The 22,867-nt window shown below is 36.0% G+C and overlaps 1 protein-coding gene across 3 annotated transcripts in view; it reads right to left on the bottom strand.

The window, feature by feature from the left end:
- Positions 1 to 22,867, bottom strand: part of LOC133527438 (CHH-like protein) — a 94,415-nt gene that overhangs the window by 38,698 nt on the left and 32,850 nt on the right. Inside the window, exon 1 of one of the 3 annotated variants that reach the window (XM_061864454.1) lies at positions 19,006 to 19,113. The exons of 1 other annotated variant lie outside the window; for it this stretch is intronic. The gene's annotated coding sequence lies outside the window, so the exon portion shown is untranslated. Of the gene's footprint in view, positions 1 to 19,005; positions 19,114 to 22,867 lie in introns of those variants that run through there. One more of the 3 variants, XM_061864452.1, reaches the window with a different exon arrangement.

The raw sequence follows: 22,867 nt of genomic DNA on the forward strand, positions 1-22,867 counted from the left end.
TAATCATCGCAAGCCATTAACAGGAACCCTTCCGGGAATGCACTAATGTGACATAACTGTCAACAGGTATTTAGTGTAATGTCAAATTAAATGCACGCAGGTGATGCCGACACATTACTGTAATGGTCGTGATAACGTGTGACCTACCTGTACAGTCGACGGCAAACTTACATTATTTGCCTTATTACAAAGGAGTAAGGTGCAAAGTTAAACATATATTTGACGACTGTACATAGCAACCGTTTTATTTTTATTACCTTGTTTGTAGTGTGCACAATAGAAACAATGGAGACCACGTTTTTAATTGGAGAACATTTGTATCGGTGTATCATTTCATTTCCCTGCAGTAATACATTTCAATTTAATTATTTATTTAGTTTGATTCTGGAGATTACGAAGGTGAAGTTTCCGAGCCCTTTAAAGTGTTTAAGGTTTCGCGGTATTCTTGATATTTTTCAAGGTGGTCAGATAGGGATCACAAGCTCATGCTGCTATTACCAGTACACTTACGAAGGTTAAGTTTGTGAAAGCTTTCCAAGCCTTTTAAAGTGTTAAAGGGGTTTTGCGGCATTCCTGATATTTGTCAAGGTGGTCAGATAGGGGTCACAAATGAACATGCTGAAAAATATTTTCTAGTACATATCGTCAAGATAGAGATTAAAGTCAAGTACCGCCTCAAATGTGTCTTTTTGACCCCAGGTTCCACTTTGCCGAGATGGGGTTATTAGTACTTTCTATTAAAACAATATCACACAAGCTATCTACTGATGATTGAATAGAGTCTCTATGTGTAATACTTATTTTTTTAAATACTTTAAAGTTTAACGAGAGAAGAAGCGACAGTGGAAAAGACAATGGTTAAAGTTTGGGATGTCAAAACCACTAAACTGCCCGTAACTTTGACACAAATATTATTTAGTTAAGTTTAAATTTTAAAAGTAAAATTACTGAAGTGTTGTACTCTTTGGGAACTGAATCACTGATGGCAGTCGATTTAGATACGTCATTGTTCACGGAACCTTCGGATAATGTTCTAAGAAAAATGTGTGTCAATCACGCCGCTCCTTAGCAACGCGTGCGTTAATCGACGTCGTTAACATGTGAGTCTAGTTAACAAAATATGTGGAACAGGGACAGTGTTACCGGGTGTGTTTCTTACACATGAGATATTGCTTGAGAAGGTATATATTTACATAAAAAGATACATAGTAAGGGGGAGGAGACAGCTAGGTCGTGACGATCACAAAACTGCAGTAGAAATATAAAACAGAACATTACATGATACAACAAGTAATAGATAAAGATACATGTATTACAATAATAAATATTTATGAAAAAATAATTAATCACGCAAGACACTATGGAGAACACATACAAAACGGTTACATAGAGTTATGTTTGCATATGAATTAGTTTAGTTTGTATATATATCGCACACGGCACTAACCCCCTTATTCATAAACGTGTACTAAAGTTACGAAGCCGCTGATAATCTTTTGTCCCTTTCCATCATACCAATACGTCGGAAAGGGACAAACGATTACTAGCGGCATTGTAACTTTAGTACACGTTTATGAATAAGGGGGTAAATGAATAAAAAAATACTAAAATAGATGTCGTGTGAAAGAGGAAATTCACGGTTCAATTTGTAATGGTTAACGATCAATTCTAATTAACGTTTGGCCAACAATGCCTAGCGGTAAGAGCGTGCGACTTGCAATCCGGAGGTCGCGGGTTCAAACCCCGGCTCATACCAATGAGAAAGAAAGAAATCATCGGGAGGAAACCGGACTAATCCCAATAAGGTTTCGTTTATCCTCTGGGTTGGAAGGTCAGAGTCGCTTTCGTAAAAAGTAGTGAATACGCCAATTCTTGGGAATAGTTGCCAAGCCCCCAGGCTCCCATGAGCCGTGGCAAAATCCCGGGACAACACGAGGAAGGTGTGCTATTCCATATTCTTTGTAAGATATCGGAAGATGATTAATTATATTCAGAGTTATTAAGTAGAAAAAAAAATACATTTAAATTTTAAGTATTCATAAAAGCAGGCCATGTGACCTTATTTTGCGACCTTAGTTACAAGTTGAAAAGAGATTAATACATGTACGTAACCAGGTTACAAAAAATGACAAAAAATGCGAACACATCTACTTAATGAATACGGTTATGATGACCATAAAGTAATCTTCGGTAACTCTTACTTTCAATCTCAAATAATCGCAACGCTTTATAAAACAGTCCCCCGCCGCGTCTGTCTGTATGTATGCATGTTCACTATAAATTAAAAAACGACTGAAAGGATTTTCATGCGTTTTTCACCTATCAATAAGGTGGTTCTTGAGGAAGGTTTAGGTGTATAAGTTAAGGTTTTGTGTAACCCGTGCGAAAACGGGGCGGGTATCGACCCTTAATAAATAACTATCGAGTTATTTATGTAAATAACTATGTACAGTCACGTCTGAAAATATCTATACGGACAAAATGCCAAAAATATGTATCTCCCTTGGTATATGGGCAATAAGATCGTGTATACATATTTTTGGCACTTTGTCCGTATCGATATTTTCGGACGTGACTGTACATAGGTAAAGAATTAGTATGTAGAGTCAGACCAAGACAAGTCTGCAACGATTTTGATTGCACAAGCAAGTGTTATTTTAAACGTCAAGCTTACATTAAATTATGACGTATATGTAAATAACACTGGCACTGCGCGTGCTACTCGTATCAAAACGTTTCAGACTTATCTTGGTCTAACTCAATTTTTTTTTTAATTAGATACAAATACTTAATGCATGTTATTTTGTATCGTTATACTTATGCTTTATGTCTTTCCCATCACGGAACAATGGTGTTCCGGACCTTTGGGAGGCGTGCGCGGAGCCCGTGTAAGTTGCCCGTGTCATGGGATGCATACAGAGACAGCACCCGCCAGGGTGTAAGGACTATTTGCGAGTTGATGACTCTAACATGAACTGGGCTATTGGGTGAAAGCGATGGACTAAATACTGGGCTATGGGATAAAAATATTAATGCTTATTGTTATGGTATGTAGATGCAGATTGGTATGGAAATAGTTTGAAGACCGAGGGAGAATATAGGTAGGATAATTACAAGCTTTTATTTAACTTGCCCAGTTAGTATGTATGGGACAAATCTTGCAAGTTAAATTTGACCCACTTCCCGGTTTCCGATGAAGCTAAAAATTTGCATACTTATGTAAATCGGGTGACTATGCAATATTATGGTAACATGAAGCTGATCTGATGATGGTAGCCATAGGAACTCTGTGATAAAACAACGCAACCTACCGGTTGCCTTCTACCGGGTTGGCCGAATGTTAATTAGAATTGAAAATATTGAAAATTAACCATTACAAATTGAACCGTAAACCGTAAAACCGTCACGGTTAATTAACGTGCGGCCAACACTGCCTCTTATATCTTACAAAAAATGGCGCATAGTTTCCAAGGGTCAGTACTACCTTCACTAGCAAGTACCAATTATCGCCTGCCTATATCTATGCTGCGCTAGTGTGAGTGATTTCCCGCGCGCGCGTGTGCGTGAGATCGAGTTCCGTGCGTGTGTGTGCGTGGCAGCGGTAGACTTCTTGGCAACCGGAGGATGTTAGGGTCGAGACATACTGGGAGTTAACGTTTAATAGTTTTATTATGATATAAGTTGAAAACGAAGAGACGAACTGCCTAATGATTAGCAATTATCGGCGCCCATGGACACCTGCAACATCAGAGTGGTTGCAGCCGGCCTTTGAGCTAGGAGTACGATTTTCTTCTTGAAGGTTTGAAGGTTTAATTGCCTTTTTCATAGGTACTAATAGTATTTTATTACGCACTGTAGCGTTTGTTTTATATTAAATTCCTAACCAAAATGAATTGAACCAGGAACAAATATCTGTGCTCATTACACAAATAAATGCCCTTACCGGGATTCTAACCTAGGACCATCGGCTTCGTAGGCAGGGTCACTACCCACTAGGCCAGACTGGTCGTCAAACTATAAAAACTGTAACTATAAAAACAAACTTTTCGTACAGCCCTAGCCCCGTCCTAACGAGCGGTTGCATGAGTTGCATCGCAAACGCAGACCAGGCGACGCCGCTCCGCATTTAGCATCGCATTCTGTGCACCGGCCAGCGAGTGAATGAGCGTTTACATTTTATAAACCCTTGTAAGATAGATACTAAATGTATTAACTGATTTAGATTCGGATTAAGCTTAACTGGGATTTCGTATTTATTAAACCCAGAATGAGGAGCTTTTCAAACATTTACATATTATATAGGACGGGCCTTACTGGTACTAAGAATGGTGCTAGTTCAGTGGTGTCACTTACGAATTCGAGCCAATCGTGCAGTCTAACGCAAATAGTTGCGAACAATCGCGCGTGATGCGAACTCATCAACCAATCGCGTTGCGTTGTGGCGACTGCACGATTGGGTCAAATTCGTGTGCGTGACACCGTTGTATTGGCCCCACTTATTGCCCGTTAGGCCCGTCCTTTAGATATATGTTTACAAACCAGCAGTTTTTTATGCAGATGTAATAAAAAGAATCGACAACAAAATACATCGGTCCATTGCAAATCTTACTCTGTATAGGTAAATAAAATAAAATTTATTTTAATGCTGCAGGTCACTTTTTATGTAAGAGATTGTAAGTTCCAAGCCCACTTTTTTTATTGAACATTGGTATTACATTATTTAAAATACATTACATTGTGAAAGTGTCTGGTTAAGTGGTTGGTTTATTTATTTGTCTTTATTTTATTAGTAGGTACATTACGATACAAGTGCGCAAAATAGTAAATTCATAACGAGTGGCGTTAGATTAAAATACGAGCGAATGGAGTGTTTTAAATCGAGACGAGTTGTTAATAAATAATAACTTCGCACATGTATCGTATAAGGTTTTACAATACGTATGACTCTTTAAATTTTCGACATACCTAGTTGCGTAATTTACTAATTATCGCACTAGTACGGTAAAGTAACACCAGATGTACTGTAAAATATATTTAGTTATCCTTTCAACCCTAAGTATTTCCAAATTGTAAGTAAACGTGCTTCTTTGGAACCCCGAAAACGCGAAAAAGAAAAATCGGTGAATCACATGTCAATGTTTTTATGAAACAGCAGATTTTTTTAGTGATTTCGGGATTGGCCCCATAATAAAAGTTGTTCGGTATAACTTAAATTCCCCCAGACATAACAAAATCATATATTTCATGTATGCTTGCTAATGTATGTACTTCAAAAAGTATAATTACACTTAAGTTATATAAAATCTAAACTTCAAGCCGGTCGGTAGGAATTAATCGAACCCAAGGAAATCCACATCGCGATACAATTACAGATACCGCCTTTCACTGCGCGCGCGCCGCCGGCCCGATCAAGGGATGTGAGCACTTGAGCACTGTATACGTTTCTAACGCTACAAAATTTTAAGTGGAAGCTGACGCATAATAATTGTTTTTATTTTGACTTTCTACATGTTTTATTCAAAGACAAACGAAAAAAAAATCACATAGAAACTATGTAGACTATTCGTTAAAGGGCAAACTTTGAAGTTTTCCACGGAACCAAGCCTTCAAAAGGAAAAAATATATAAAAAAGGTCAGAAAATAATAAAAATCAATTCTTGCTTTTTATAAGTATTTATAACAGAAATTCGGTGTAGTGTTGTAGTTTTATTGTTATAATTAAATTAGTATAATTTTAGATTTAAGTGTATACTTTAGGTTAAGTTTAATCTCACTGCGATGCGATATAAGTAGTCCATGTTAGGTACTCCATAGTTGTTATATATATATTTTACCTATTAAAATATTTTTAGTGTAAGTTATAATATGTATAATGTCGATGTACTTTAATAAATACAATAATAAAATTTGTATCGATAGAAAACTAGAGCGAAGTGAGCCCTTAAGTGTTCCGTGAACAAAATTTTGTACGGAACACTAAAGATCACGAAAACATGTACAATTTTCATTTCATCCTAGGTAGTAAGGTTTTGATTTGTCTGCCCTTGCAAATAAAATCTACTAGTAGTTTCTTCATAGCGTTTTCTTTTGTAATAAACGTGTGCCTGATAATTAAAAAAATCAATTTTGTATTAACCCCCTCTTAATGATGTTTGATCAGTTATAATTTCATCGTCACCCCCATGTTTACAGTTGGTTTGTGGGATGTTCTCCAGACGGAGATAATTCAATGCACAGTGGACTAAACAATAATAAATATTCCTTACTTGCAAACCAGAAAAGGAGTTAATTTAAGAGAGTATCCAAATCAATACGATTTTAAATTAAGGTATGTTGGGTTAATACCGGATGCGGGCGAAGACCGTAGGAAATCCATTTCCGCCGAAATAGGCTTTATTAATTAATTATCACAACAATGTGCAAGACGCCAATACATATAATACCAATGCGTCATATTTTCATTTGAGTCAATTTTCAAATAAAAAAATACTGGAAAAAAATAGAGCGTAAATTGACGCATTTATACTCCCGCCGTCACGTAGATATATTAGGTGCAACGTATTTTTTTAATGGAGGCAAACGAGTAGACGAATCGCCTGATGGTAAGAGATTACGGTCGCCTACGGATACCTGCAACACCAGAGGGGTTGCAAGTGCGTTGCCGGTAAGATATGATTACTTTCTTTTCTTGAAGGTTCAAAGGCCGTATCGGTTCGAAAATGGTGGCAGTCCATTCCACAGTTTAGGTTAGGTGCAACGTATGTTCTTGGCCTTATATTGTAAATTAATTATTTCAATTTACTTTTTTTTTTATTGCGAACTCGTAGTGAATGTCGCGTAGGTTGTTTCACTTTTGTATGGAGAGAAAAAAAGGTGTGATATTTTTCCTGACTTCGCTCACCAATGGAGTCTCCCCACTCTAAAAACTATTTTTTTTTTTAATTTTCAAAAGAATCTAATAACGTTTAAAGGTTGCACAAAAGGTAGAGGGAGAACTCCATACATTGCGTGAAAATTAACTATGTTCTAAGTTAAGTTCAGCATCACACTACTCTTCGCTTTGATGGTAGCCACTTAAACCATTTTACTACCCTACCTCTACCCTCTCTCTATGGTAGCCACTTAAACCATTTTACTACCCTACCTCTAACCTCTCTCTATGGTAGCCACTTAAACCATTTTACTACCCTACCTCTACCCTCTCTCTATGGTAGCCACTTAAACCATTTTACTACCCTACCTCTACCCTCTCTCTATGGTAGCCACTTAAACCATTTTACTACCCTACCTCTAACCTCTCTCTATGGTAGCCACTTAAACCATTTTACTACCCTCTCATGTAGAGTCGTTGGTTATTTAAGAAAATCTTTCTTGAGGTTTCAACCTAAAAAAAAAATAGCGATTTTTTTTTACCATATAATATTTTTTTATCAGCCACAACATTCGAGCGAAGTCAGATGAAAGTCGAAAATTCAGAAAAATTAAACACCCTAAATTGTCGCGTGTAGCAAGTAAGTAGGTGAGTAACATCAACTCTATATTCAATTATTGCGACGTCGCTTTCGGTCGTTTGCAACGTTGGCAAATTTTAAGTCAACTGTAAATCCGAGATCACTAAAAACTACGTAATCGAGCTTCGTTTATACTGGTTCCTTTGATCGTCTGTGATCGGCAAGCCGTCGAAACGACCGCGTCGAGTCAAAGAGCGCCGGCGATCGTAAACAGCCCCGAACACGACTTTTATACCATATTTATTGACCGAAACAGTCCATAAGAATCGATTCAACATCCGATACTCCGGTGTCACGTTACCACAGGTGTTCGAACGAATTCAAATTTAACGATTTTTATTCGTTTTTAATTAATTTTAAATGTCGAATATGAATAAACTTAATATTGTCTATGGTCGGATTATTAAGGTGCTATGTACAGAACTGGTTGGCGCAAATCTAGTACTTTCTGCATTATGATTAAGGTTCAATTTTACGATGCTATTTGCCTCGTAAATTTTAGTCGGTAATTTGATACTTATTAATATAATTTGATACTTATTAATATAATTTAATACTTATTAATACAATCAATAACATATTAAGGTATCAGGTGTTTAATAACAGCGGTTTAATGAATGAAGCTTCATTTTCATCTAGTTTTGCATAGTCATTATTTGTATGTATATATAATATATAGGTAGTTTTAGTTTTCATTTCATTATTTTTGAAAATGTGTGGGTTATTTTGCACATTGTAATTATGACAGCTTTTCCTCACTCTCCCTTTGACCACGAATGTTGTAAAGCGGTCGAAACATCGGGATGTATTGTAAATTCATTATATGCTATATAATCCGTTTACATAGTTTTATTTCATAGATAAATCAACTTGCTCTTTGATGCCCATCGTTTAGAGGAAGTCAGTGAAAATATGTAAGATCTATCATTTCACCACATTTTGAGTCAAAACATATCAGATTTTGTCAAAAATGAAAAGGCTCAAACTTTTTAGGCACTTAAAACTGGCTTGTACCCTTGGCTTGCTGCAGATGTTTTTAACATTATAATAAGCATTTCTAAGTGATTTTGCATTTGCTTTTTGTAAGTATTTTTGATGTTGCGCAGGTTTAGGGTCGGCAACGCGCATGTAACTCCTCTGGAGTTGCAGGCGTATATAGGCTACGGAGACTGCTTACCATCAGGCAGGCCGTATGCTTGTTTGCCACCGACGTAGTATAAAATAAATAAAAAATACTTTTGGCCGGGAGTGTAAATAAATAAATAAACTCAATAAGAAACGAGGTTGACGGATCCATTATTCGGCAATTAGTTTTAATGGCGACTTGCAGCACGCTCCCAATCAGTTTATTAATATTTAAACTATTATGACTCATCGCCAATCGGCGTAATTAAATTAACTATAAAATTAGATACTGGATTTACTGGTATGGTTTACTGGAGTTTTAATTGGCCTTTTAATATACAAGTATTTACCCTCTAGCTATTTGTTTATGCATTAATTATTATAGATCGTGTCTATCACGATGACGCGTGCCTTGATTTGTTTTGTCATGATATTATATTTGACAAATCCGCGCGTCATCGTGGATGACACGTACCAAAGAGCATATAATCACTACGTTTTAAGAGACGGGACTTCCATACTAGCGAGTGGAATCCTTTTGTTTCGCAAATCATTACCAAAATGTACGACAAAGAACTGTCAAAGAACCATAGTACCAACATAAGCAATTTAAATAGTGTAGTACGCTACACGCTTGCGTTTCTTATCGATATCGATAAAATGGGGAGGGTTGAAATATAGACTCTTGTCTACAAATTTTGTACTCGAAATCAAGTTAGGATCGAGTCCACATTTAAGTTGTATGTTATATAGTGGATAGTTCTATGAGTGGACTAATACGTGGTCGAGCTTAATGTGGACTCGATTTTTTACACCTTGTTGTTCTTCACCACTAGGAAGGATCAAAGTAGCACTTTTTTTTCCCTACTAGGAGGGATCACTTTTTTTCCTCTTTTTGCATACTTCTTAGGTTAAATTATTTAATTTAATTACCATTAATTAAATTTATTTATTTATTTATTTGTACCATAATAATTTCCTCATAGGTGATGTGAAAAGCAGTATGTAAATTTATCACGTGGTAGCAAAAATATTTCCACCTTAGGGTGGTATTCCACCTATCCAATTTCTTGGTCCAATGTCATTGCGTCTCACTCTGTCATTAATCAAAATGTGAGACGCAATACACATTGGACAAAGAAATTGCATAGGTGGAATACCACCCATAGGCGTTAACACTTGAATCCCTCACTACGCTAAGGTTCTATTTTAGAATACCTCGTTACACTCGGAATGTAATTATAAAATCCTTCACTATTTTTTTTCTCATTTTTTTTTATTAAAAGCACTATTTTCAAAATGATCTGCAGATACATGTTTCAATAAATGTAACTTTTCTATGGGAAGATGTATCAGGTCTTCGTTCCCAACAAATTTAACCCACTGCCTGCATCTGAAAACATACAGCCTTGATTATGTACAGTTTATATTCCAAGTGTTTGATAATGAGATGATCAACTGATTATTTAGCGCTAATATGCATCTATAAATCAAATCATATATGTTAAATAATGACCATTAATGCATAGATGATAGATAATTTTCCACTGAAAATCTTCGACGAATCAATTTTGTGTCATATTGCATGCAAGTTCTCAGGAAATTTCACATATTTTATTTAATTACTTACACTGATATACAAATAAACATACAATTATCGATAGTTTTAGTACATCCCTAGTTCACAACTAAAAATAATATAAAATATCTAATTTTCGATGTGTTTAAAGCCTGCTGCACCAAAATAAGGTCAAAAGTATCTAAAGCAATACGTACCGGTCTTTATCCAAGGGAAATTTCGCAATAAAATCCCTTTTTTCGTGATTTTCTCGAGTGGCTCGCTTGCCACATATTTCACACTTAGTAAACCGTTTTCTCGGTGGCATTGTAACAAACTCGTTCTTTACTCTGATCACGGTTCACTATTATCGATATTTTCACTAAATAATAAAGAAATTGCACGAAATACCCGAACAAAACATTGAAGCCTTCATAACAAACAAAACAATTAGGCTGACAGTTGACTTGATGTAAACTTGACAGAATAAATAGCACTGACGTTTTATTTTTCTTCGTTGGCAAAGATTTGCGAAACAAGTTCCATACAAAACTTATTTTGTTCCTAGTTGCGTCAGCCTGACACGTACTATACTTACGAACCTATCTAAAATTAAAGTATGGAACGTCAACTACAGCGGTATTATGGTCGTGTTTTAATCAAATGTCATATTTAATTTTTTTATTTTTCTTTATTTCGCACTTACGTATATGTTAGAGCGTGACAGGTATAGTGACAAATGATAGACAGCCGACCATCTTAGCCTAACTGTAGGACTAAGATGTTCGGCTCTTTATCATTTGTCACCATGCCTGTCACGTTCTAACAAGTACTTAAGTGCGAAAGTGACGGGCATAGTGACAGGTGATAAAAATGGAATCATGCTGCTGCTGCTGGTGTGTACAAAAAGTTAGGGAATAAATGAAATAAATATTAAAATATTTTGATTTGTGCTTTTTTTATTTTTATTTTTCATTGAGTCCCCGGCATGCGCGGCCGAATTTCACTTTCCGATACAAACGGAGTTTCGTTCTCATTTTAAAACTACATGTTGGATTGTAATTAAACTTTGCCCATACAATGACATGGGGTATATCTAGTTCTGTAATTAGTTTGTATAGCTCCATTTTATAAAACAAACAAAATAGAGCAAAAACAAGTTTTGTAGGAAAAACTTAAATTCGCTGTATTTTTTTAACCGTAGAATCTGAAGCTACATAAACTAATTACAGGACTAGATATACCTTATCCTATTGGAAGTACAAAGTTTCAGAAAAATCTAGCTCTTAATGAGAGCGTAACTACGTTTGTATGGAGAACCGAGCTTACTGGGGACTAAGAGAGCTCCAAGTTGCTTTTTTCTCACGATTGTAATATCGGTCACTTTTATGAAATAGGGGCCAATAATTAAGATGAAATTATTTTATGAGAGAATTTTAATCTCGACGCTAACTTGCGGTTTTAAACCCGCATGGTGCGAGTTTTTTTTTTTCTCTCTTTACAAATTCAAGTTGACGCTTACACATAACAATAAAGAACTATCCTACAGTACAGAATTTGAAAGAACAGGGTTTGTGCCTTCCAGTTGGCCTGAAAGCCTACCGCGAACCACGTTCGACGTGTTGCCTCTCTGTGGCACTTGTAAATTCGTACGTAAGTGTGACAGGGAGGCAACACGTCGAACGTGGTTCGCGGTAGGCCCTCTGGTTCCTACACTAGGCGAGGCCTGTCCCGTAGGATGATGATGGCGTTATAAATAACGTTATTTGATGAAACTCAAACCCAAATTTATTTTTTATAGTTTTCTGGGTCATCCATCATCCTTTTAGCGTAATATTTACTCAGTAAAAAGGAGGAAATAATCCGTAGTCGGATTATATAGATGATGATGATTATATAGACTACAGCAGTGGCATCATGGTTCCATTTTTATCGCTTGTCACTATGCCTGTCACTTTCGTACTTACACACTTGTTAGAACGTGACAGGTATGATGACAAATGATAAAGAGTCGACCATCTTAGCCATACAGGAATGCCCCAAAAATACGTTGACGAATAAGTCTTAGGATTACTTTTCTTACTTAAACATCTCGTACAAAACATCATTAAAAATTTAAACTGCAATCATTTAAATAAAATATTCTCCTTTGGCTTTAATGCATAAAAGTAAACGTTTCTTAAAATTATCAACAATATGCTGCACTAATATTTTTTGTGACCATATTTTGAGGCCTTCCTGTACTTTTTGAAATGATTTAACTTGTTATACGGTAATATAAAGATATCGAAAACTAGTGAGTTGTCACGATGGTAATAATATGATAGTAATGCCAAGATTAAACTGCAATGATGATAAGTTTATCTTATCTTATTATCAGGTAGGAGGGAAAGTTTGCGGAATTGCAAGCGGTTATGAAAGATCAGATTAGATGAGACACGGGACATTATGTCGATTTGTTCAAGTTTAGAATGCTAATGAGTACAGAGGGCCTCCCGCAAACCACGTTCAACGTGTTGCTCTCTGTCGCACTCGCAAATCGTACGTAAGTGTGACAGGGAGGCAACACGTCGAACGTGGTTCGCGGTAGGCCTTCTGAGGTCAAAATGAAACCTAGATTTTGTAACTTTCTAAAATACTAGTACGCATGTTTTATGTATTTTGTATGCGATATTTTGGCCATATTTCGAAATTTATTTTTTAGAATTTTTGTGACAAAGGCATAGTAAATATAAGAAGATTTTCTACATATACCTAGACGGACTAAGCTAAGTCTTCACCGACTTTGACGTGACAAATTGTGGGAGTGCCTTCAAATACTGATGTAACTTTCAAAAATACTAGTACGCAGGCTTTATGTATTTTGTATGCGATATGTTGGCCAATTTTAAAATGCGTTTTTTTGAGTTTTCGTAAAAAACGTATAGTAAGTATAAGGCGATTTTCTACATATGGGACAAAGCTAAGTCTTCACCGACTTTGACGTGACAAATTGTGGACGTGCCTTCAAACACTGATGACAACGTTGCATTTTAAATATTTACAAGAGGGGAAAAGTAAACTAATGCATATTTTGAGTTCTCTTTTTGGCTGTTGGAATTGATTTTTAAAAGTGATGATTTGATTTTTGAAAGCAGTGAGTTTTTTGCTGTCAGTTCCACTTTGTCCATGCAAAGTCTGTGCGATTAGCTTGGCTTGACTTTATTAAAGTTAATAATTATTTAAAAAGAGTATATACAAATACTCTAGCATGATTCTGTTCTGATCCAGCTATAAACGTTATTCAAAGTTTCATTACCATAAATATTTCGATAATAAATCTTTCTTCTCTTTGCAAACAGTACAAAACCTCAGACGCAAATTTCTCAGAAACATCGAGATCAAACCACTTCATACGGACCGACACGCAAAAGAATCTATATAAAATTCACATTTCTACTTCAATATGTCATATCTCTACTTAGCTTTCATTCTAATTTCAATCTTATTGACAGTAACATAAGGCTATAATTTGCAATAGCTTTTCGATGACTTAATCTGTTTATGAGGTAGTAAGGGAAGTTCTCCGAAGGTCCAAATTGTGCCGTTGATGTCTTTTGTATGGGGATGATGCATGTTGGCGTTTAACGCTAAATAACTTAAACTAGTGAATCTGTAGACCTCGCGAGTATAACCTAAAACAGAATAAACGTGTGGGTTCATTGGCTTAGCCATCATAAAAAATATCCAAAAAATTACTCGACAAAAATAGTACATTACGATACAAGTGCGAATAATAGTAAATTTGCGGTTAGTGGTTTTTTCTCGATGACTCTTCAAGTACGTGTTCAGATATTATTGAGCGCCTCGGCCGCTCCGATATGTCTGATGGCGGCACAGTGCCGGTTGGAGGGAAAGTAGACAAGTAACGTACTATGTAGGGCTTTCATTTCGCGTAAGGTTTGCATTGTTCTACGCTGGATTGCCATATTTGAGATTTCTCTATATGTATGACAATCTAGATTTGAACCACGCCTTTCAAGTCCATGAAATGAAAATTTTATGTGATTTTAGACAAATAAAATTTTATTTTGTATATAATGTGTATTGGGATAATTTATCTTTTAATCTTTTACGAGCATTTTCTGGTATAGCAACAGTAAGATGATGCCTTGGTAAGCGTTGCAGGAGCGTAATGGATCCTTTAAGAATGAATCACGCTAGAACGGCCAGGGTCCGGGCCGAGGCAACCGACACTTCATTTTATATGACAGGAACAGATCATAACATGATGTTTTCTATAGAAAACGAAGTATTGGACCCCGGACCTGGGCCGTATTAACGTAAGTCATCCCTATGTGTTACCAAAGTATGAAACTTCTAGTTTAGTAGATATTAGTGATTTTGGTAAAATTTCCCGATGATTTCCCTATGCATTATTTTTTATATAAAAATAATTAAATATAATTTGATGATTTTTTTTTATTCCGCTACTAGGATTTTACAATCTCTTTTGAATCGTCAAAAGCACATTATAAATAAATTAACCAAAAATAAATAAACAGCTTACAAAATAGAAAATTCTACATTTATAATTTACTACCAATATACATTTCATAATTTATTCATTTATTTATAGGAGGCCTTATGCTGTAGACCAGATTTAACATATTTTTATATATGTATTTATATATCTTTTTATTTAGATTTGTATATGATGTTTTGTTTTGTGTTTATTCTGTGCTAGACTTCTTTTATTGCATCTGGAACACCTACTGACATAATTTTTTTTTTTTAATTCCACTACCTAAAGGTTGTCTGAAAGAGATCGCTGTTTAGCGATAAGACCGCCTGTTGTTTATCTCTTCTTTATGTGTTGTATTATTTATACTGTTTCTGTATTGAGGTGTGCAATAAAGAGTATAAAAAAAAATGTCACCTGTGGTTAATGTAAGGCCATATTATATATTTAGCCAACGTAACTTACTTAATAGCAGGCCATATAGCCAAATAAATTAGTTTCAAAAATGTATAACCGTAACCCGAATAACACTCATTTTTAACAACTCCTAATGGAATCCATACATTCCACGACTCTTCTCTTTCCGCACAGATTATAAAATATGCAATTCCTCTTTAAACTTCTTTATAATGAAGTCGAAAAATAATTAATAGATTAATATATAATAATTAGTGGCTGTATGAGCTGTACGTCTAGCCATAAGCTTAGTAAGAAATAAGTTAAGTAGAGCCAGTAGAGTCTAAAGAGCATATAATCACTACGTGGTAGAGTCTATGGCGCTTAAGTTAAGACTTAAGCGCCATAGACTCTACTGGCGCTTAAGCTTAAGTACCTTATTTCCGCTATTTTGAATATTATACAAAAAGGACAAAAAAAAATGTAAATATCAAAGCTGATTACAAAATTTGACGAGAATCAGTTAAGAAATGCGACCTGTCGAGGACATCCGGGCGTATGAAAGCATTTTTTCCCAAGATGATTTGAAATCCTTCGCTAACGCTCGGTTAAATAAATAAGTTATTAAGTTTTGTTGACAACGCGTTTACCACGCGTAGTTTTAAGTGAAATTGTATATTGTGAGATAAATAAATCATATCATATCATATTATAAGTCGTATTCTTTAGTGTACGCCGACCCTTATTGTTACGGTGCAATGAATTACTACCTTGGCCACTGAACGCCAGTTAACACCCCCTTAAATGTCATTTAGCTTGACGACCGGTTAAGTATTAAGACGTTCATAAAACGATACGCTGGTTTCACGGCAACCATTTTGTTGCATTACCGTTACCTTGGTAGTTTCAAAGTTTCAAGCGAATGAGATGTCGGGATTGGATTGATAACTTATAATTAATTAATTATACGTATTATAGCATATCCCTACTACGTTATATATTCAGAAATCAAAACATACAAAAGTATAGCATAAAAAAAAGGAATATTTAAACATATACCCCCTTATTCATAAACGTATACTAAAGTTACGATGCCGCTAATCATCGTTTGTCCCTTTCCGACGTATTAGTATGATGGAAAGGGACAAACGATGATTAACGGCATCGTCACTTTAGTACACGTTTATGAATAAGGGGGATGATAAATAAATAGTTTACCACGAAATGGTCTCGCCTCAGCATAAATGCTAACCCAAAAGTCAGCGCTGATCTTCCGGCGAGACCATTTATGGGTCACGAACGCAGCTGTACGACACGGCATAAAACTGAATGCGACTTTGCGCGATATTATTCCTACTTACCTAAGTTTTATTGCAATAATACGGTGCTGCAATTTTTTTTTATTTAGACTCGACTACTAGAACACAACATATCTTAGCCACAGAATAAATAATAGTACTACTATACAGAAATGGCACTTCCTACAAAACCTAAGCTTGACAGCGATTCAGGGACGAATTATGTTGTCCCTTTCTAATGTCCGGCCATTTACGGTTGTCAAAATTCAAGTCATTATCTTATCTGTGTTCGTGCACTCAAAGGGACATAAAGTTGTACCAATCCTAATCATTGCTTGGAGCAATGCTGAGCCGAACGGAGCCGAGAATGACCGAAAGGAGGAGTGTCGCCCCATTGTCTTAGCCAAGTGAAAAAGAATGCATACGAGCAAATCAAAATACTGGCCCAGGAAAGAAAGGATTGGCAAATACTCCGACGAGAGCAAAGCTCTTAAGTTATGATGATGATGATGACCAGAGACCATTATATTTTGACATTATTTCGAGCGGTAATGTATTGCGAAGCGCTGGTGGCCTAGCGTTAAGAGCGTGCGACTTGCAATCCGGAGGTCGCGGGTTCAAATCCCGGCTCTTTCGGAACTCAGCATGTACGAAATATAATTTTATATTTACCAGTCGCTTTTCGTTGAAGGAAAACATTGTGAGGAAACTGGACTGATCCTAATAAGGCCTAGTTTACCCTCTGCGTTGGAAGGAAAATGCCGAGACAACACAAGGAAGATGGTAATGTATTGTATACATCGTCATTACTTATAATATGACCAGTTTTGACGTAGTGTCAGTAAATGCGACGTTTTGATTTAGAACAAAGTAACGGTAGAATGCTTGTTTTTTTAAAGTAAAAATAAAAGTTGTACTTTTTAAATAAAACCTATGAAAGTAAGTTCTTTAAGGACTTCACTAACTGCCCTTCGAATATGCGTTTGTATCAAAAATACATCTGTATATACAGATACGGCATTCGTTACTCGACCAAGCTGGTAACCCGATGCTGTGGTTACCCACGATGCAATGGCGTGACGTTTGCCTTATCTTATCCACCATCTTGGCCAACTGTGACGAACTTCAGTAGAAAATGGCGGCCGATACGCCATTTTAGAATTAAGATCTCTTATCACCTGTTAAGTCTATAGGCGAATGTGAAACTGGAATCGCGATGGCCATCATTTGAAATACGAGAATTGACGGGTCTGTTAAGTGGTCGTGAACGGACTTTTCACGAATTGAAATAAGATTTTTGGTAAATTGGACTAATTGACAATAGGGAGTGTTACTGCAATGTTCTGCTGCCAGACTGCAGCACTAGCACCTTTCGTAAACCATAGAGTAACTTATACATACTGTGCCTTAAATTGTTTCTGACAAGTTTTCACAGATAATAAAATATGACATTGATGCATTAAGGCGGTTTGTTTACAAAGGGCCTACCGGGAAACGCGGAAATAGAAATTTAGTTATCTGCCTCTTTATCGCTCGAATATGCAAGAGTAATAGAGAGGTTAGATAACAAAATCAAAATTGTGGTGGATTGTGGTAGTGGCGCCCCCTACGCAGTGTTTCGCGTAATATTCCCTATTAAGTTATTAAGTGCAATACATTGTAACCTTAATAGAATGAACAATTTTATAGTCTCTGTCAATTAAATTATAACACTACCAAAGGTAGATTTTAAAACTAATTCAAGGAGTGCGACAGATGGGTATGCATAGATAAAAATGTGACTTCCGGTTTTTTGACAGCTTTTACCAGGGGGCCTACCGCGAAAACCGAATTTCGTAAATTGCGCGGATCTTAATTCTCGATTTTCGCGGTTGTAGCCCAGGTTCGATACCCGGTTGACTTATTTTTTTTGTTCAGTTTTTCTTATCTCCGAAATGGTACCGTGTGGTTTCTAAGTTTTCTACGTTCTAGTTTTTCACACAGTTCCGTCCGTTTCGATTTTAAACATCCTCTATAAATACATATTTTAGTCACTTGCAATACCTTAGAAAGTTATTAAATTACTTCGATGCATATAGGAATAAAATGCAGATGTTTATCAATAACCGCAAACAAGTTTGATAAGGTGCTAATTTAGTTGACACGAAACAGCACCTTTCTAACACTTTTAAACATGTGTTTAACCAATAATCATTTATTTCGAACAAAGTCCATAATAGTGTTAAACTGCAATAACTATTATATATTATTGCAAAACTATCCCCTGTTATTAAATCCTTGAGATATGATACCTACGAATATATATTTGAAACCTATATGAATTCTTATTTTTTTAGAAGTTGAGAAACTCACTAATACATTTAAGTACTTTTAATATTTTTATGTTTACGTTTTATAATTTTAATATTTGTTCATCAGAATTGTCTTTTAAGGTTGAGGGAGGCAAGCAAATATAAATTACGAGGAAAATAATCGCGATTTAAATGAGTAATCGATAAAATAATAGTTACTTTACGAAACATCCTATATAAATGTCAAAACTGTGTCAAAATGCAAAAACTAACTCAGACTTTCAAAAGTAACTGTTTATTTACAAACTTAATCCGAAATACTTACAGTTATATCCGAAATGTATCACAAACACAAGGTTAACTACGAAAGTTTGACGTGTAACTCGCGACCGTGCGTACTGTGTGCGGAGCGCGTGAACATTGCGCGCGGACGGCGCCCGATCGCGTATATACTCGGCACGGAGCGCTGTGATTGGTGGAGCGCCGGCGCGCCCGCCTGACTCACTGGGTACGTCATGAAAGATGCTTGGAAATTTGGGGGTTGGACTGTTTGGTAAACTTTACCCCACCGGCACCGCACTTACAACCCCTCTGGTGTTGCGGGTGTTCATGGGGAAAAAATCGATTACTCGTTTGCATCCTATATAATACAAAAAACTTTGTAGCTAACTAGAAAATATCGGGGTTTCAACCAGGGGGAAGAAACTAGAGCGTTCGGGCTCGGCATTGCTCCGAGCAATTATTAGGGCTGGCACAACTTGACGTCCCTTGGCATGCACAACCACAGATAATTACATGAATTTTAACAACTGTAAATAGCCGAAATGGATAGTGCCATACATTAGAAAGGGACAACATGAGTTGGCCCTGAATCGCTGTCAAACTTCGTCTTTGTAGGAAGTTTCCTTTCTGTACGGTACCATCATTTATTCTGTGGTTCAACGGTAAAAAGTGGGGTAAAAAATTATAAACTTTGTAGTTAGAGCCGGTCCACGTTAATTTTCATTCTAAGTGCTATGTCATGTATGGAACTTAAAGGGATATGTATGCATTCCTACTAACAAGTTAGTGCAAAGTTAGCGTGGTCAGAGTCTAGTAGGTTGCTTTGCAGAATGAGTAGTTACTGTAATATTTCAGGTAGGAAAGTTCAATAATGATCACATTATAAGTTTTCAACGCGAAGTTCACCGCACACGCACACGAAATAAGGAAAAGTTTTGGAGTTAACTTTTAAAATAACAATGTAACAGATTGGAGTCTCTCAGGACAGTAATAGTAATTTGTTTTACAAGGGAGAAAAATTGTTGTTTAACCGCTCGTACTAATTTATACCCGACCCGAGCAGGCGAAAGATACCAAAATTTGAGAAGTGGATTTTTGAGAGTTGCGAGGGTTTCAAGGCACGAGGGTTAAACAAACTTTGCTTCTGAGTGAAACACAACATTTTTCACCACACCTACGCGAGGAAAATACTAACTATGAAATACCAAAAAAATCAAACCAAACCAAATCCTAAAAAAATATCAGTCAAAATCATAATTTTAGACTCAATTCTACCAACTAACATAAAAAAACGACTCAAAATTTGCATCTGATTACTTTTGCCCCACAAATGAATAAAATGCAACTTTCTTATTAGTTTTCGAACAATCAAGAGGGCCTTTACTAGTTGGTGTGGTGAAAATTATATTTTTCGTATTTATTATTGTACATTTCACATTAAATTGACGCTTCAAAAAATGAATCTTGCTGTTTCAAAAGTGGGGAAAAGTTTGTTTCGCACACTACAGGTTGTTGTTCAGTTACCTGCAATAATTTTCAGGCTGAATATATAGGTTATACTGAGCAACTTTTACTGTGAGGTCGACCTCGAAATCACAAAACCTGTATTTAATGCAAAATAGGATTTCTGACAGGTATTCGTTTTTCCAGGTGCGCTAAATGTATATGTATATAATATGTATATATTATAATACTGAGTATTTATGTATGTTTATCGATAATAGTAGTATTTAGATAGTAACTTTTATCTCTGTACTGATTTTCTTCCGCACCAATTGTAAGTTTCTGTTTGGCCTAATGGTTGACTGGTAGAGAATGTTTTAAGGCATTAAGTAGGCCATTTATACTTTTTTGTATTGTGCAATAAAGGTTAAATAAATAAACAAATTATAATTAGATACCAATAAATAAGGCTTAGACCTGTCACAGGTTTCCATCTAAAAGTCAACTGGTTATTTCCCATTCCAATAAAATGACATCTCACATGACAAGCCATAAATAGAACCAATTATAAACCGTCTAGACAGTAGGAATATAAGGCAGTATTTCCCGAAGTCCGGACACTAAGTATATCCGAGAATTGTGGAATTATGCAGTAGCTGCTACAATTATTTTAATTATTGAGAACTTTTCCGCGGAAGGAGACGACTTAGTAGGTGTCTGGTTCATGCAACACGCGGTGGCCGAATGGACAATTCATACATCGGACTTGTGTCCGAAGAATGTGGTATTTCGGCGATTCCGTGGGAATCTGCCTAATCCTACAACGCTACAGAAAACCGTCGCCAAATAGTTATTTGTGCAACAAGAGAGGAAAGTTGGTTTTTCTGGCGAGTGTTGATTTTGCTCTCGAGATGTAAATTATTTTGCTCTCGTGTGACACATACGACTTTTCACCTCAGTAGTGAGAACATATTAAAGGTTAAAAAAAATCAACATCAAGTAAAGTTAACCACATTTATTTACATTAATGAATGAAGAGTATCATCATTATGACGAAAGCTTGTCTCACTCCCTGGATATTAAATTAAAATTAAATATCATTTATTTTCAGGGAAATAATGCCATACAATAATAAAAAAGCGGCCAAGTGCGGGTCGGACTCGCGCATGAAGGGTTCCGTACCATTTAAGACGTATTAAAAAAAAACTACTTACTAGATCTCGTTCAAACCAATTTTCGGTGGAAGTTTGCATGACAATGTATATCATATATTTTTTTTAGTTTTTTCATTCTGTTATTTTAGAAGTTACGGGGGGGGGGGGGACACACATTTTACCACTTTGGAAGTGTCTCTCGCGCAAACTATTCATTTTAGAAAAAAATGATATTAGAAACCTCAATATCATTTTTGAAGACCTATCCATAGATACCCCACACGTATGGGTTTGATGAAAAAAGATTTTTTGAGTTTCAGTTCTAAGTATGGGGAACCCCCAAAATTTATTGTTTTTTTTCTATTTTTGTGTGAAAATCTTAATGCGGTTCATAGAATACATCCACTTACTAAGTTTGAACAGTACAGCTCTTATAGTTTCGGAAAAAAGTGGCTGTGACAGAATCGGACAGACAGACGGACATGACGAATCTATAAGGGTTCCGTTTTTTGCCATTTGGCTACGGAACCCTAAAAATCATAAAAGCTAAATAAAAATCATTTTAGCGACACAGTTTTCCGCTCCTCTGTGGTTTTTGAAGCTAGAACAATATTTTTTTTTAATACAGATTACTATTATTAATATCTGTGTCGGAATTTTTTGCTTTTTTTGTTTCTTAATGCGCTAGTGCACTTCAAATATTCACAAAAACGGCCAAATTTACTAGGCCGCAAAGAGAAGCATGGTATTCAAAACTGACATAAATTAGCCTAATAAGTAAAACAGTCCGACACAAATAATTTCATTGCCATTTAGAACTCAAAATGTCATTACTTTGGTTAAATTTTGGAGGAGGAAACAGTCGAGTACGATACATCGTTTTTTGACATTTTTACGCAGGTTTTTTCGTCTAACCTAGCGTTGTCTTTATCGGACTAGTTTTAGGAGCCGCTTCTGTTAGCGAGACGGATTATATTCACGTAAAATATTCAAATCTCAGCTCCCGTAGCTACTTAAGCTCTAGTCAGACTTTAATAGATATTCTAGTTAATTGTCTTACGTCAATTAGTTGTTACGTCCGAATACAAAGTAGCCAATATGTTTACTCACGTTATATGTTTGGGTCAAAGCTCGTGGATTTGCACGTGTGAGCCAACTATGTATCAGTTATTTATGAAGCATTGACCTGCCTTGTTTATGCTTTCAATTAGTTTGCGGATGTAAAACAATCATCAATCTCTTGAATTTTCACTATAATAATATTATAAATTCTCTCTGATGTGTTCAAAAACCGCAAATGACGGCCAT

Source organism: Cydia pomonella, chromosome 18 (genome assembly GCF_033807575.1).
Source record: "Cydia pomonella isolate Wapato2018A chromosome 18, ilCydPomo1, whole genome shotgun sequence".
NCBI lineage: Eukaryota > Metazoa > Arthropoda > Insecta > Lepidoptera > Tortricidae > Cydia > Cydia pomonella.